At 46.7% G+C, this 15,643-nt stretch overlaps 1 non-coding gene across 1 annotated transcript; it reads left to right on the top strand.

Annotated features, from left to right (window-relative positions):
* Window positions 1–4,377: 4,377 nt before the first annotated feature.
* Window positions 4,378–4,484, top strand: LOC121457233. The gene has a single exon (XR_005975725.1). It is a non-coding gene; the product is annotated as a U6 spliceosomal RNA (small nuclear RNA).
* Window positions 4,485–15,643: the final 11,159 nt, after the last annotated feature.

Here is a 15,643-nt window from a genome sequence, read left to right on the forward strand (position 1 = left end):
AAATCTTATGGCGTGTTGAGACAAGGTGTCACTTCAGGCCTAAGATCTTGGGATCCTCCTGACTTAGTACACCCTGTTTGTTTGACTTTAAAAGTTTTATTTTCTTTGTTTTTTTTATCCTTTGAGACAGGGTCCCTTGTAGCACAGAGTTGCCACAAGTTGTCTATGTAGACCAGATTGGTCTAAAACTCAGCTCTCCTCCACCTCCTGCTCTGGGATCACAGACCTGATAACTCATTCTGTTTTGTTTTGAAATCGGTCTCACTATGTAGACCAGGCTGGATTTGAACTCAAAGAAATCTGCCAGCCTCCTGAGTGACCTTGTTGGGTATTTTTAACCTTTATTCCCTACCCTCGACCCCTGAAGAGGCTTCCGGACCCCAAATAGCCATTGTTACAGTGAAGCTCCAAGAAAACATCGACATAGCAGTGAGGGCACATCCTTTGGGTAACCAAGCACTCGGCCCTGCGATGGCGGGGGCTGGGAGGAGGCCAGCGCTGGGGATCCAGCAGAGAACCAGGACAGCCAAGCCCTGCTTGAACGGACTGTGCTGTACGGGCCGCTCAGAGATGGCTGTGATAAGGTCGCTAGGATGAAACAGCTTTGAAGTAAAGGCAGAGGCCTGAAAGCACCCATCTGGCCTCACCCCAGTCAGGAACTGTGCAATTGCCTGCCCTGCCCTGCCCTGCCGTGTCTAGGGAGCCTCGCTGTCCCCACCAAGGCGCCTGGCTCACCTAGCCAGCGAGCACGTGATGGTATTCCAGACACCACAAAGACAAAAGACGCTTCCACACAGGGCCTTCTAAAGAAACCAGAGACTACAGTTCTCTCTAGAACAAGACTCGGCAGAGAGGCCAAGCAATGGCTTGAATTACCAGGTCTTTGTCTGCGGGCTATGGTATCCAGTGTCTGCCAGGTGCCACAGCTGATGACAGAAGATGACGGCCACAGTTCTCAGGCTTTTCCTCTGCACAACTGCCTGCCCTTCACAGCTCCTATCTTTGGGCCTCCGGGGCAAGGCCCACTGGAGAGCCTTTCCTCCACACAGTGGGCATCTTCAGCAGTACTAGGCATTGCCAGGTCATAAAGTTAGCCTAAGAACTCAGTACAGGGCTTGGCACCAAATAGGTATTTGTTTTTCTGGGTGGATGAGAGCCTCTGATATTAGAATTACCAAGAAATGCTTAGAGAAGAAAATGGAGATTTTGGTGCTGAAGCTTACCATTCCCAGGCACTGGGTTCAATCCTTGCCGTACCTAGACTATTAAAGATGCAAATTAATTCACAAAATACACACAAGAAATAGTTTGCCTGAAAGAAATGGAACTAAGCAGCTAGGGCAAAAGTTGGGTGATTTTTATATTTTTCTACTATTTGGCTATGGATTCACAGGAATGTATCACATATTAATTTTCCTCTCTCATGAATTAGACACAGCTCTTCAGCTCTCCCACTATTGGGTCTACTGAAAAATCTGTCTTCTGGGTCCAGGGACGTAGTTCAGTGGATGATGTGCTTGCCCGGAATGCACAAAGCCCTGGGTTTCATTCCCCACACTCCCATAAACTGGGCATGATGGCACATTCCTGTAATCCCAGCACTCAGGACTGGAGGCAGGAGGATCAAAAGTTCAAGGTTGTCCCCTACACTTAGTGAGAGTCTACATAATTTTAGGACAGCCAGGGCCACATAACAAGAACCTGAATAGGAAAAATGTTTTTTACTTTTTTTTTTTTTATGAAGCTGAGGACCGAACCCAGGACCTTGTGCTTGCTAGGCAAGCGCTCTACCACTGAGCTAAATCCCCAACCCCGGAAAAATGTTTTTAAGTGAATAAGAAAATAATTAATTGGCCCAGTGTAAGGAGAGGCAGCCGGGTCTGTTTTCAGTGTAAGTAATCTAACCTGGGAGCAGGCTTATCTGCCTTTTAAACTTATCCACGGTGCTTCAGAAGCTGAGGGTAAGTGGATAAACTTCTGTGGTAGGGCCTCAGTGATAAGACATTGCCAGGAAGGAGCCAGCAGTATTTATTAGAAAAGATTGAATCAGTGCCACACTTTTTGAATCAACCCTAGCTTCCCTGGAAACCTCCACTCGAGCCAGATGGCTGCAGGGTTGCAGGGTATAGGCTCAAAGGATGCATCTTCACCCAATTTATTAGTTATTGTCAGTTTAGATCAGAAAGGACTGGCTCCACAGAGTCCCTGTGTGTGTATGTGTGCACACATGCGGTTTGTGTGTGTGTGTGTGTGTGTCCCCACAGGCACACGCGTGTGTGTTCCAAAGCTGGCCTTGAGGAAGTTGCAGTGTCATCCTTCATCCTCTCAGTATACATGTAACCAAAACCCCTTGTTGGCCAGGCCTGATGATGCACACATGGACCCTAGCACTCAGGAGGAGAGGCAGGAGAAGCGGGAGTTTGGGGCCAAGTCTGGATTACATAATGCGTTTTAGAACAACGAAGACTCTGCCTTGAAAATAACAAGAAACCTTTCGTTAGAGAGGAAGGAAACCAAACCAAAGAGGAGGTACTTTCTCCGTAGCAAACTGAAAAGCAGAGCTGTGGCTCCAACGTGCAGCACAGAACTCAGCCCCACCCCTCCAGGGCTACAAACGAGTCTTGACATATACCTAGATGCAGCCTCTAGGCAAAATAAGAACCTGGGAGTCAGGTAGGGCACGTGGGAAAATGCAGTTGTTTTGGGTACATTTTTTCTGGAGAGGATCTGCTTTAGTGAGTCCCCACTGCTGTCAAGTGTCCACAGAAAGATTCCTGCGAGGACCAGCCTTCTCAGTGGGGTTAAAAAGGGATTTGGGAGCTGAAGAGACGCCAGCACTTAAAAGCACCATTGCTGTGCTGGGTGGTGGTGGCACACACCTGCAATCCCAGCACTCGGGAGGCTGAGGCAGACAGATCTATGTGAGTTCAAGGCCAGCCTGGTCTACAAAGCATATGCCAGGACAGAACTGTTACATAGAGAAAACCTTTCTCGAAAAAACCACACACACACACACACACACACACACAGAGAGAGAGAGAGAGAGAGAGAGAGAGAGAGAGAGAGAGAGATTGCTGCTTTTGCAGCAGTCATGATAAAAGTGAAATGCTACAGGTCCCGGCTGTGTTGCTGGTGAGAGACCAAGAAAGATAGACATGCCATGCAGAGTGAGGTTGGATATTTATTTAGTGGGTTATGGAAAGAAAAGGGGAAAAGGGAAGAAGGTAGAAAAGCAGAGGCAGAGAGAGAGAGAAGGAGAACCAGAGATGGGGCAGGGAGGAGAGGAGCCACGGCAGCAGCTACCTCTTTGGGAGAGAGACAGAAAGGACAGAGCTCAGACTGGAAGCAGAAGGAAGATCTGCCTGCCTCTGCAATGGATGGGGCAGGGAGGGAGTGGGCAGGGCTTGTCTCTTAAAGGAATAGGACAGATTACATTCCCATCTCTTTTTTATAATAAAAAGGTGGGAGGTTAGGCACAACAGGTTAAAGGAATTGGAATGGCAATTCTCAAGATTGCTTCCTGCTTATTTGTGAGTATCGTCTTGGGGGAGGAATCTGAAGAAGCTGGGTGCTGGTCACATCCTGGCATAGCTGGTCTCTTTGTTTGTCTGGTGTTTGTCGTATGGAAATGTCTGATATCTCTCTCTTTTTTTAAAGATTTATTTATTAATTATTTATACAGTATTTTACCTGCATGTATGCTGCAGGCCAGAAGAGGACACCAGATCTCATTGCAGATGGCTGTGAGTCACCATGTGGTTGCTGGGAATTGAACTCAGGACCGCTGGAAGAGCAGTCAGTGCTTTTAACCTCTGACACATCTCTCCAGTCCAGTCTGGTGTCTCTTACACCTGCTTTAGGTATTGGCAAAACAGAGGACAAAGGTAAGTTTTTAAAAAAAGGCATGCCACTGCACAAAACACACATGTAACAGAGTCAGCACTGGGGAACAGGCAGGAAATACCTCAGTAAAGATGGTGGAACTTGGTCACCTGATCTGGCTCTCAGTTAAGATGGCAGTGAAGTCACCTGACCTCCGTTAAAATGGCAGTGGTCACATGTTGTATGGTAAAGCCATAATTTTTTAACTGCGGGGGTTTTAAACAGAATGATGATCCACTCTTGCGGAGCTACCTCACCATAAGCCATGGCAGGAACAAAGGCTGGAATTGAAAACAGCTGCCTCATGGATCCAACCAATCTTGTTGGCAGCAGTGTCATAAACAGTTTGAGGAAAAGCGGAGCCGGTGGGACACCAGTGGAGCATAGTTTGAGGGTTAATACCATAGCTGAAAACGTCAAAACCCACAAAAAACACCACAGGGCCTATAGAAGAGTGTCCTCTCTCTACGGGTGGGGTGTTAAAACCTGACTGTCGTGCTCGCTTCGGCAGCACATATACTAAAATTGGAACGATACAGAGAAGATTAGCATGGCCCTTGCGCAAGGATGACACGCAAATTCGTGAAGCGTTCCATATTTAAAAAAAAAAAAAAAAAAAAAAACCTGACTGTCTCCAGTCCAGGTGACTCAGAAGCCAGAGAGGCTAGGAGCCACTCTGATCTCTTACAGTGGGGACCACTTACGAGTGGTCGAAAAGAAAAGAAGAAAGGAAAATCCGGGGGACCCAGAGCCCCCAAATCAAATGCACCACACAGCGTGTGCAGTGCTAGCACGGGAGGACCAACCCTGGGTTGTCCGGTCACATTTTTAGCTATGGGAAGCAACCAGAGATGAATGTCAGCAAAGGGCTCAGCTGTAACCGGGAAGGCTGTGGTTGGGGGCTGGAAGGGGAAAACTCAGCACTGAACCTGCTGGTGTGTGTAGAGGTCGGCATCTATGAGCAAACACATAAACAGCACTCCTCCATGGCCTCTGCGTGCTCCTGCCTCTGGTTCCTGCCCTCACTGCTTTTAATAATGAAGTGCTATTTGAAATTGTAAGCAAAATAAACCCTTTCCTTCCCAAGTTGCTTTTGGTCATGGTGTTTCATCACAGCAATAGTAATCCTAACTAAGACACACACACGCACCCACACAAATACTTAGAACAACAAGCACTACAACAAAAGCCACACTGGGACTTTGGGGTTAGGGATGCAGCTCAGCTGGTAGAGGGTTTGTCCACAGACACCGAGCCCTGGAGCTCATTCTCTCACACTATACAAGCTAGAAACGGTGGTGCATATCCTTCCCAGCACTTGCGAGGGAAAGGCAGAAGGACCAGAAGTTCAAGGCCACTCTCAGCAAGTTGGAGGCCGCCCTGAGATGAATTGAGACTCTGTCTTAGATCAGTCAACCAACCAATAAATCAACCAAATGATACAGCTCATAACTCAGGTCATGTTCCCTTTCTTAGGCATCTACTCATAAGGCAGACTGTATGTAGAGGCTTGGTGTGTTCTAGAACAGCACCTAAGCTAAGCAGTTGTTGTGCACCAATTTTCTCAAAGACAAAACATTCCTTCTTGGAGGGACGCTCCTGATGACCCACGTTGTTGTTGTTTTCTTCTTCTTCTTCTTCTTCTTCTTCTTCTTCTTCTTCTTCTTCTTCTTCTTCTTTTCTTTCTTTTAGTTTTCCGAGACAGGGTTTCTCTGTAGTTTTGGATCCTGACCTGGAACTAGCAAACTAGCTCTTGTAGACCAGGTTGTGGGCGGGAAAACTGGTCCCATGGTCACAAAAGTGGGAGAGCCCTCTTGAGTTGTAGCACTCAGGAGAGTGACCCTGCACCTTACCTGGGCAACACAATAAAGCTGACCCTGTTGATGGGGGCGCAGGTATATGAGAGATCTGGCCCCACGTCTTATCTGCCATATGGTGGCGTGGGTAAGGGAGAGAGCCCTGCCCCATCCCCTGACTTGCCACCAGCAGCAAGAGGGCAAGATGACCCTGAGATTGCGAGAGTGGGAAAGCTGGTCCTGCCCCGCACCAGCTGCGGCACACGGGAGAATAGACCCTGTTTTTGGGGCTGCAGGTGGGCGACCCCAAGGGTATGAGAGCAAGAGAGCTGATCCTGTTCTTGTCATCTGCCATGTGGTGGCAGGAGAGCTGGCCCGCACCTCGCCCGAGCAAAGAAGTAGAGCTGGTCCTGGCGGTGTGGGTGCTGGCGAGCCAGTCCCAAGGGTGTGAGAACAGAACTGACCTGCTCCTTACGGTCTGCTGCAGTGGGTGAGCTAGCCAGGGCAATGCTGGAGAACTTGCCCTGTTGGTGTTGAGGGAAGCTGGCAGACTGACCAACCCATCTACCATCCAGCCGCAGAACCAGGGCTATGAGTTGGCCTACCCCAATATCGACCTCATCTATGAACTGCAGGAGCACGTGAAGGGCCTGGACCTATAGGACCAAACCTCCAAGACACAGGACAACAACAGGCTAGCCAAGAGGAGTCCCAGGATCGAGGGTGTAGCAGAAGGCAGAGATGGCAAACCAGAAAACTCATTTCAATGAACACTAACGAGACGTCTGGACTAAAGGTGACACTGTGTGACTGTCCCACTCCAGCTTTCACGCCAAGACGCGTGTGTGTTAGTTTGGTTGTTTTGTTTGTCTTTTGAATTTTGTTTTGTTTTTGGGGGAAGGCTGCAATGGCAGAGGGCAGATAGGAACGGACGGGGAGATGAGATATGGTCTGGATGCATGATGTGAAACCCATCAATAAAGAAAATCAATAAAGAATCAGTAAAGTGAAGAGAAAGTGAACCTGGGTGTGGCTGTCTCACCACAGGCAGCCCAGAGCTTCTCTGAAGAGAATGGCCTTTAGCCTGCTCCACCCTGCCCCAGAGCAAAGAATTTTCTGGTACCGTTGGGTGTCTCCAAGTGCTCACAGAAGGCTGAACCTTATCCTAGCTAATGCCCTAGAACCACCAGCACTCACTGGTCTGCCCAGCAGGTGGTGCCAGAAGGCCACTTGGCTGTCCCAGAAGAGCCCCCTTCACCCCCTATCTAGAACCCAGAAGTCTTGTCCAGGAGCCCTGTCTGACCGGCAGGGGCCAAATAACCAGCGTGGTTCTGTCCTCCAGTACAGGGGCCAGTGTCCCCAAACAAGTTAGCAATAGACGGGGCAGCAGGAGCAGGTGGGCTTTTTTAGGAGGCTTGAGCTAGGGCTGGTGAATGATGAGGATAAAATGGCTTTAGAAGTCCTGCTGATGCTGGGGGGTGGTGGTGGTGCACACCTTTAATCCCAGCACTACGAGGCAGAGGCAGGTGGATGTCTTTGAGTTCGAGGCCAGCCTGGCCTACAGAGCGAGTTCGAAGGCAGGCTCCAAAGCTACAGAGAAACTTTGTCTCGAAAAACAAAACAAACAAAAAAGTCCTGCCACTGGACTGCTGTGGAGGAGTAAGACAATGTCAAGGGAAGCCGTGTAAAGGAAAAGGAAATGCCAAAGGTTTGGGTAGGAGGTAAGGAACTCTATTTATTTGTTTACTTACTTATTTGAGGAGGGGCGAAGGTCAGACTGGTAGGGATCAGTTCTTGCTTTCTACGTCATAGATTTGGGGGATCGAACTCAAGTTATCAGGCATGGCAGCAAGCACCTTTATCCAGTGAACCAGCGCACCAGCCCCAGGAACTCATTTTGAGACGCTAGCCAGATGAGGCACATCGAGTGGACGGTTGGTCTCTAGCTCGGGAGCTCAGAGAGAAGCTCGCCTGAGGCTACAACCTGGGATGCTTTTCAGCCTTCTCTTCAGACAGGATTGCAGAGCCTTGGGTAACAGCAGTGATGGCTCAGTGGTTAAAAGTCCTGGCTGTTATTCCAGAGGACGCAGATTCGATTCCCTGTGCCCACATGGTAACTCACAAGTGTCAGCAACTCCGGTAACAGGGAATCTGACGCCTTTTCTGGATTCCTCAGGCACCTGCACCCATGCAGTATACACATGCATTATGTGTATGCACGCAAAATACACAAATTAAAACTAAGATAGGGGCTGGAGAGATGGCTCAGCGGTTATGAGCACTGGCTGCTCTTGTAGAGGACCTAAGATCAGTTTCCAGAACCCTTAGCAGGTGTCTCCAGGGAATCCAGGCTTCCCTAGCAGCGGGCCCCTCTGTTCTCAACTCAGCGGAGACACCTCAACTGAAGCATGCCGCACAAAATGTCTGGCACACGGGAAGCTCAGAGCTGTGCAGTCTTCACTCTTAGCTGCCATTTCCGGACTAAACATGTGGCACCGCTCTTCCTACTCAGCCCGCTTCGGGGACTCTTCCTCCTCCGGCATGGAGTCCTGACGTGAGCTGTGCCTTCAGGACCGCAGCATCAAACTGACACATTGGCAGAAGCTGCAAGTCACTTAGGCTTCGCTTCTGAAGCAGCAAATGGTGCAGGGCCATCTGGCGCTCGGCCTGAAGACAGAAATGTCCCAGTGTTCCCAGGTGGCTTAAGCAAATAACCTCATTTTGGAAAATTCACACGCCCCCAGCCCTGTCTTTTAAGGGCTGGCTTCTGATTTCTAGCCTAGTGCTCTGCGCACTTCCTGCCCCCATGACCCCAGATGAACTTGGAAACTCAAGAGACCTACGAGACAATCCTTAAGATTCTATTTTAGGGAAACTTATGAGAGGGGCTGGAGTTAGCTCAGTGGTTAAGAGTGATGACTGCTCTTGCTTAGTCCCTCTGGAGTTCATTTCTCAGAACCAGTACCTGGAGGCTCACAACCTGCACCTTCAGCTCCAAGGGGACCCAACGCTGTCTTCTAGCATTCAGGAACACATCAGTCCCTGCCAAAAAGAAAAAAGAAGAGAGAGAGAGAGAGAGAGAGAGAGAAGAAAAAGGCCTGTTGTGGTGGTGCATGCTTTTAATTCCAGCAACTGGGAGTGGGAGGCAGGAGCAGATCTCTAAGTTGAAGGCAAGCTCGTACTACATACCAGTCTCCAGGCCAGCCAGGGCTACATAGTGAAACTGGTAACACACACACTACAAACGTTATCTATCTACATATCAATATACATGTAAGAGAGGCCAGTTTTAGTGGTGTGCACCATGATCCCCATTTGTTGGAGACGGAGGAAGGATTGGGAGTTCAAAGCCTCCCTCTGGCCCATAGTGAGTCTGAAGACGGCTGGGGAGAATACAGATGAGGCTTCACAGTCACCTCCCAGCTCTGGCAGCTCAGAGTGGAGACTGAGAACAGCTACTTACTGAGGTTGGTGACGGAGAAACACGCATTCACGACTGTGCTGGAGAAGAGACTCCCAGAGACTCTGGCTGTCTTCGGGAAGGGCAAGAAAAGCACCAGTGCAGAGCCCACAGAGCCCCCGAGCCAGGGAGAGGGAGAGTGGGGGAAAGGAGCACAGATGCGGCCAGCATCAGCAGTCTGCGGCTAAGGTGGAGCTGTGCCGCGGAGATGGTTGTTCCTTGGTGCCGAAGCGCGGTGTGCTGAGGATTGTGAGGTTCATTCAAGCTTGCTGCAAAAGGGTAGAGGAGCCACCCTGCAGTCCATTCAGGCACAGAAAACTGGAGGTGAGGCTGGAGAAGTGGCTTGGTGGTTAAGAGCGCTTGCTGCTCTTGCAGAGGACCACTCACATGGTTGCTCACGATCCACTTTAATTCCAGCTGCAGCAGATACAATACCCATTTCTGGCCTCTGTGGTCACTGCACTCCTGTGCACAAACCTATCCACCCAAACAGGTTATTTAAAACCCATCTACAGTGGTGGGTGGTGGAAAGCACAAGGCCTTACCTGGCACCCTAGGTCCTTTATCCCCCTCTTCCAGGCGTTTGAGGGCAACTGAGGATCATTGGATTCCAACCGAGGGAACTTCATAAAGGGATACCATAAAGTATTCCAGCCAGCCCTGGTCCCACCACTCACACTGATCAAATAATGACAATAATGGGGTAATATTCCCCAGCGGCCAGAAGACAAGGATTGTCAAGAGAAGATTGGCAGGAGTGGTCATCTTTCTTTGCCCACCACAGTAGGGGCAATGACACACAGAGTATCAGGAGGTGGTGTATGTATGTTTATAAGTTTATTGAGTACAGCACAGAAGGGTATCTGGCCAGGCACCATAGAGTGCCACCTGAACACAGAGCCTAGAGTATTTTTGTTCTTCTGAGAATTACTTCCATAATCCATTGTGGTCACACCCCCTTTCCTGCCTGTTTGAACTTAGTTTCCACTCCACTCTTCAATATTCTGTTTTTTGCTTTGCATTTCCTACCTTCATCTGCAGCTCTTTGGCCAACCTATTTCTGCTCATTTCTGTGTGGTCGGTGATTATCATGGTGGGCGTTTTTCACTGTCTGCTCGCTTTGGTCGTCATCTGTGTCCATGCACTTTTGGTAGGCTAGGTAGCAGCTCCGCCACTCACCTTCACATACTATTCACCCAAGAGGGACAGATCTCTGTTCCCCGCTAGCCCGAGTCTCAATAGCTGGTCCCAACTGGTGGTGTCCTGGGAGGTTGTGAGACCTGCCTGGCAGACTGAGTCACAGGGGCAGGCCTCTGAGGCATCTCTGCTTCCTGTCTGCTGCCGTATGACATCTCTTACTCCTGCTGCCACCAATAAGGTAGTCCTAACCACTTTCCTTTCCCACCATGGCAGACTGTATCCCTGAGACTGGGTCAGAATAACTCTCTCCTTGGGTATTTATTTGTTCACGATTACATAAAACAAAGGCACTTCTCCACTCTGACGCCAAGTATTTTATTTTAAAGACCAAGGGACATAAAACCCCAAACCAACAACTGGATTCAAGTGAGAATATCTAGGAAGTGGGAAAGGGGTGGGGCTCAAGATCCTACAGCAACAGCAGGGAGAACATTTAGACTAGGCTCCACCTATCTGCCTCCATACCCCCTCACACCGAATGTTCTTAAAAGATCAGAGGGAATCTCAAGAGCAAGCCCACAGACATCACTGTCTAAACCTCTCTGCCTATTCTACCAGTATCAACCTGGGGTCTCTACAGAGAAGCACCACTGCAGCACACAACAATCACCCAGGAGTGAAGGGCTCTACTCCAGACATTTAGTTAGATGAAATTCAGGATAAGGAATCCTGGAGAAGTGTATCAAAAAACATTGAGGCACTTGAGAGGCAGTGTTAGAACGAATACAGGGGCCAACCTGGGCTACACTGAGACGTGTCTCAAAAATAAAGCAGAATTAAACAGAGAGGAAGCTGACTAGACTAGATCAGGTAGCCAGACTTTGAGGTTTGAAGGTAAGGTTGGTGAGAAAGCTTACAGACAGTAAGAAAAGAGAGGACGACAAAGAGATCATGCTAGATCTCAGACACATAAAACAAAGAACAAATCCCAGGCAGAGGTGGTGCAGACAGGCTGGTATCTGAGTTCAAGGCCAGTCTAGTCTACTGAGTGAATTCACACCACCCAAATGGCTACTCACAGTAAGTTCAGTTCTCAGAAGACCCCATGTTTCTTTCCAGCCTCTGTGGGCACCAGGCATGCATATGGTGCATTTGCACACACAATGGCAGAACATGCATAGAAGTGCTGAGCATGAAGTAACAGACACTGGAGGGTAACTTCTTCAAACTATCCCACAATATACTGAGACTTGTCTGCAACACTATTCTATGAGAATCACGCTGGTTGGTTCTAAACTCACCAAAGGACATGACCAAAAAAAGAAAACTATAGACCAATATCTTCAACATAAAAATTCTCAAAATACTTGCAGACTCAATTTAACAATATTAAAAAGGTAATTAAGCATCAAGATGGTTTAATCCCAGGAATGCAAAGAGGGCTCATTATGATTTGTTTTAAATCAGTAAAAGTAATACAGAAACCAAAGACTTGTAATTCTAGTAGCACCTGGGAGCCCAAGACAAGGTCAGGTCAGGTTCAAGGTCATCTGCAATCAGACCCCAGCATGGGAAAGCGCACCTTATATCATCCCAGCACTAGGCAGGCAGAGACAGCCTCATTTTCACAGCAAATTCCAAGTCGGGCAGGTCAGCAGGATTGGACAGTGAGACCATTTAAACATATATGCATATGTATTTTTCCTATTTATAGAGCATATGGTCCTATATTTAAAAAGACCCTGAAGTCTCTAGGAACTTTTAGACCTAATAAATTCAGTCAAGTAGCAGAATTACAAAACTAACATCTAAAAACCAGTAGCATGGGACCAGCAAGACAGGTAAGCCTGAGATCCACCTCAGATCACACGAACTGACTGACTTAATCAGTCCTCTGACCAACACATGCACACTATGGCATGCCCATACTCAAAAATATATCTTACACGTTAGTGATAAAATCTTTTTATTAAAAAAAAAACAGTATTTTTATATAGTAATAACCTATTAAATCTCATTCACAAATCTAAAAAAAAAAACCTAGCAACAAACCTAACCAAGGAGGAAGATTCTATAACATAACCATGCAATACACAACATAAGACACTATCAGAAGACTATTGTTAAAATGGCCGTATCAGGCCAAGTGTGACGGTCCACGTGTTTAATCCCAGTATCCGAGGAAGCAGAGGCAGGTGGATGAGTCCCAAGTTAGCCAGGGTTATGTAAGACCCTGTCTCAAAACAAAAACAAACAAAAATAACAAGTCATATTACTGGAAGGAATCTACACGATCAAGGTAAAGAATGGAAATGAGAATGGAGGGCCATCAAAGTCCACACATGTATTAAAATGTCACAATCAAACAATATCCTTACAGTTCTAACAGTCTGACAAGAGGCATGGCCATCACTAGTCATGCCCAAATACATGTATAACCTTGACAATGGTTATTTTAGTATTTTTCAACACAAGGCTTCTCTTTTAACAGCCCTGGCTGTCCTAGAACTTGTCTTGTAGACCAGGCTGGAATTGAAATCAGAGATCCGCCTGCCTCTGCCTCCCGAGTGCGGAGATTAAAGGCGTGCGTTACCATGCCTGGTTGACGAGATTATTTTTAACATAGGCACAACTGTGGAAAAAAAACCCAAATATTAGTTTATAAAAGCTAAAAATAGTCAAAGAACTAATGAGATTAAGGTTAATAAAAAACAGGTTTAAGTCAAAAGGACAGAATCCATTTCAAAACTAAGCCTATTATCAAACTATTGGCTGTTTCTAGGAACACATTAGTAAAGTCATTGCTACCCCAAAAGATACCACCACCACAAAACCCAGGTGTAGTTCAGAAACAAGCAACGCTCTTTATTTTTAAGACAGGTTCATGTTAGGCATGGTAATATACACCTTTAATTCCAGCACTTGGAAAGCAGAAGCAAGTGGATCTCTGTAAATTCAAGGCCAGCCTGGTCTATAGTTTCAAGACAGCAAGAGCTACACCGTTTGTCTCTAAAACAAAAAATCAAAACAGAAATATCAAAACAAAACAAGATTGTTTCACTATGTAGCCCTGGTTGGCCTGGAACTCAGTGATTCACCTGTCTCTGCCTTCCAATTGCTGATATTATGTGTACCACGCCAGGCCGAGTCAAGGTTCTTAACCCTAGACACACTTATGCCCAAGCTCTCCTCCAAATAATTTAAAATCTCTATGGACATCAAGATTGAAATCCACAGAAATAACTATTGTTTCCAATGAAGCCAGGTCATTCTGAAAAAGAGCAGAATCGACTACAACAACAAGTATTTACTATGTAGCCAGGAGGGGATGAAAAGATGGCTCAGAGGCTAAGAGCACTTGCCGCTGCTCCAGAGGTCAAATCTCTGAAGCCCTAGGGGATCTGGTGCCATCTTCTGGTGTCTGTGGGCATCACACTGATAAATGGAAACAAATGTCAGCCAAGAAAAGGGAAGGCCTTTTGCATGGGTCAGAAGAGAAATAAAATGTCTCCCAATGTTTAAATGGTATCAAGAGGCTCTGAGGCCCTACTACACAGGGTGACAACCACATCACTATCCACTCTACAATGCATTGTAACAGCTAGGACCAAAAAAAAAAAAAACAAAACAAAACCTGCTTGAGGCATACTTAACCTGGTACCCTTTTAATAGGATAGTTTTTATGTTTTAAATAAAAATATGCATATTTCTTAAAATATTCAAACCCAACAATGAGATTTATAAATTCAATTTCAAACTTTTTAATTAAAAAATGCATTTACCGGGGCTGGAGAGATGGCTCAGTGGTTAAGAGCATTGCCTGCTCTTCCAAAGGTCCTGAGTTCAATTCCCAGCAACCACATGGTGGCTCACAACCATCTGTAATGAGGTCTGGTGCCCTCTTCTGGCCTGGAGACATACACGCAAACAGAATATTGTATACATAATAAATAAATATTTTAAAAAAATGCATTTACCTTAAAAATTATGTGTGTGTATGTATGTATGTGCATATGAATGCTGATGTCCACAGTGATTAGAGGCACTGGATCCCCTAGAGCTGGAGTTAGGGGCAACCATGAAGCTTCAGATGGGGGTATGGGTCCTCTTCAAGAACAGCACCGGCTAGCTCTTAACCATGGATCCGTCTCTCTAGCACCCATTTTTTTTTAAACATCTGTGTATGTGGGTATACACATCACTGCTTTTTGTGTACAGAGGTCAGAGGACAACTTGCAGGAGTAGGTTCTTTCCTTCCACCATGTGGGTGCCACAGAGTGGAGTTTCAGCCTTCAGGTTTGGTGTTAAGTGCATGCCTTTATTGTCTCACCAGCACTGAGGTAAACAAACTTCTGTCCGGAGTACTCAGATTCTTAAGTAGAGATTCATCATCTGCCTCCAAAAGGGGTCAGATGTGTGCCATCATACATGACTTTTGGAGCCGGAACCCAGGACACAGTACATGCTAGGCAACCGCATTACCAACACACTATAGCTGTAGCCATAATACTTCTTAAAAAAAAAAAACTTGTTTTATTTTATGTACGTTAAGCGTTTTGCCTGCAGGTATGTACACCATGTGTGTGCCTGATGTGGAGGCCATAAGGGAGAAACGAGATCCTGAAGCTAAAGTTACAGACAGGGGGGCTGGAGAGATGGCTCAGCGGTTAAGAGCATTGACTGTTCTTCCAGAGGTCCTGAGTTCAATTCCCAGCAACCACATGGTGGCTCACAACCGCCTGTAATGAGATCTGGTGCCCTCTTCTGGCCTGTAAGCAGGATATTGCACACATAATTAAATAAACCTTAAAAAAAAATAAAGTTACAGACAGTGGAGAATTGATTAACCGCTAAGCAGCTCTCCAAACTCCTTTCTAACTCTCATTTTGACAATTTTTTTGCTCTTAATCGAGAAGCTTAAAAAATTATGGCAATTTCATTATAGTACCCATTAAGAAATTCTCTTAATTTCCATCCAACTCTAATTAGATTTTTAGAAAAAATGATGAAGCTCACACATTTTATTAATTTTACAGTCAGATTAAAGTATTAACATCTTTAAAGTTTAGATGGGAAGCCTAGTAATTTGCTCCAACTCACAATGATTTGGAAATCAACCCATCTTTGCCACAAGCCCCATTCTGAGAATTTATATGTAGCCGACACTTGTCAACAACAGGACCCCGACTCCATTAGAGCCCATCTATCACTGTCAGGTTCCTCAGAAGCCACTTGGTGTTCATGCCACTTTATTGTCAGATCAGAAGTACGTAAGTTGGGCATCGTGACATGTGGAGGCAGGATCACCCATGAGTTCCAGGACAGCTTGGTCTATACAACAAGTTACAAGTCACTCATGGTCACA

Source organism: Microtus oregoni, unplaced genomic scaffold, assembly GCF_018167655.1.
Source record: "Microtus oregoni isolate MIOR12 unplaced genomic scaffold, Mior012 000015F_ref0000493, whole genome shotgun sequence".
Classification (NCBI taxonomy): domain Eukaryota; kingdom Metazoa; phylum Chordata; class Mammalia; order Rodentia; family Cricetidae; genus Microtus; species Microtus oregoni.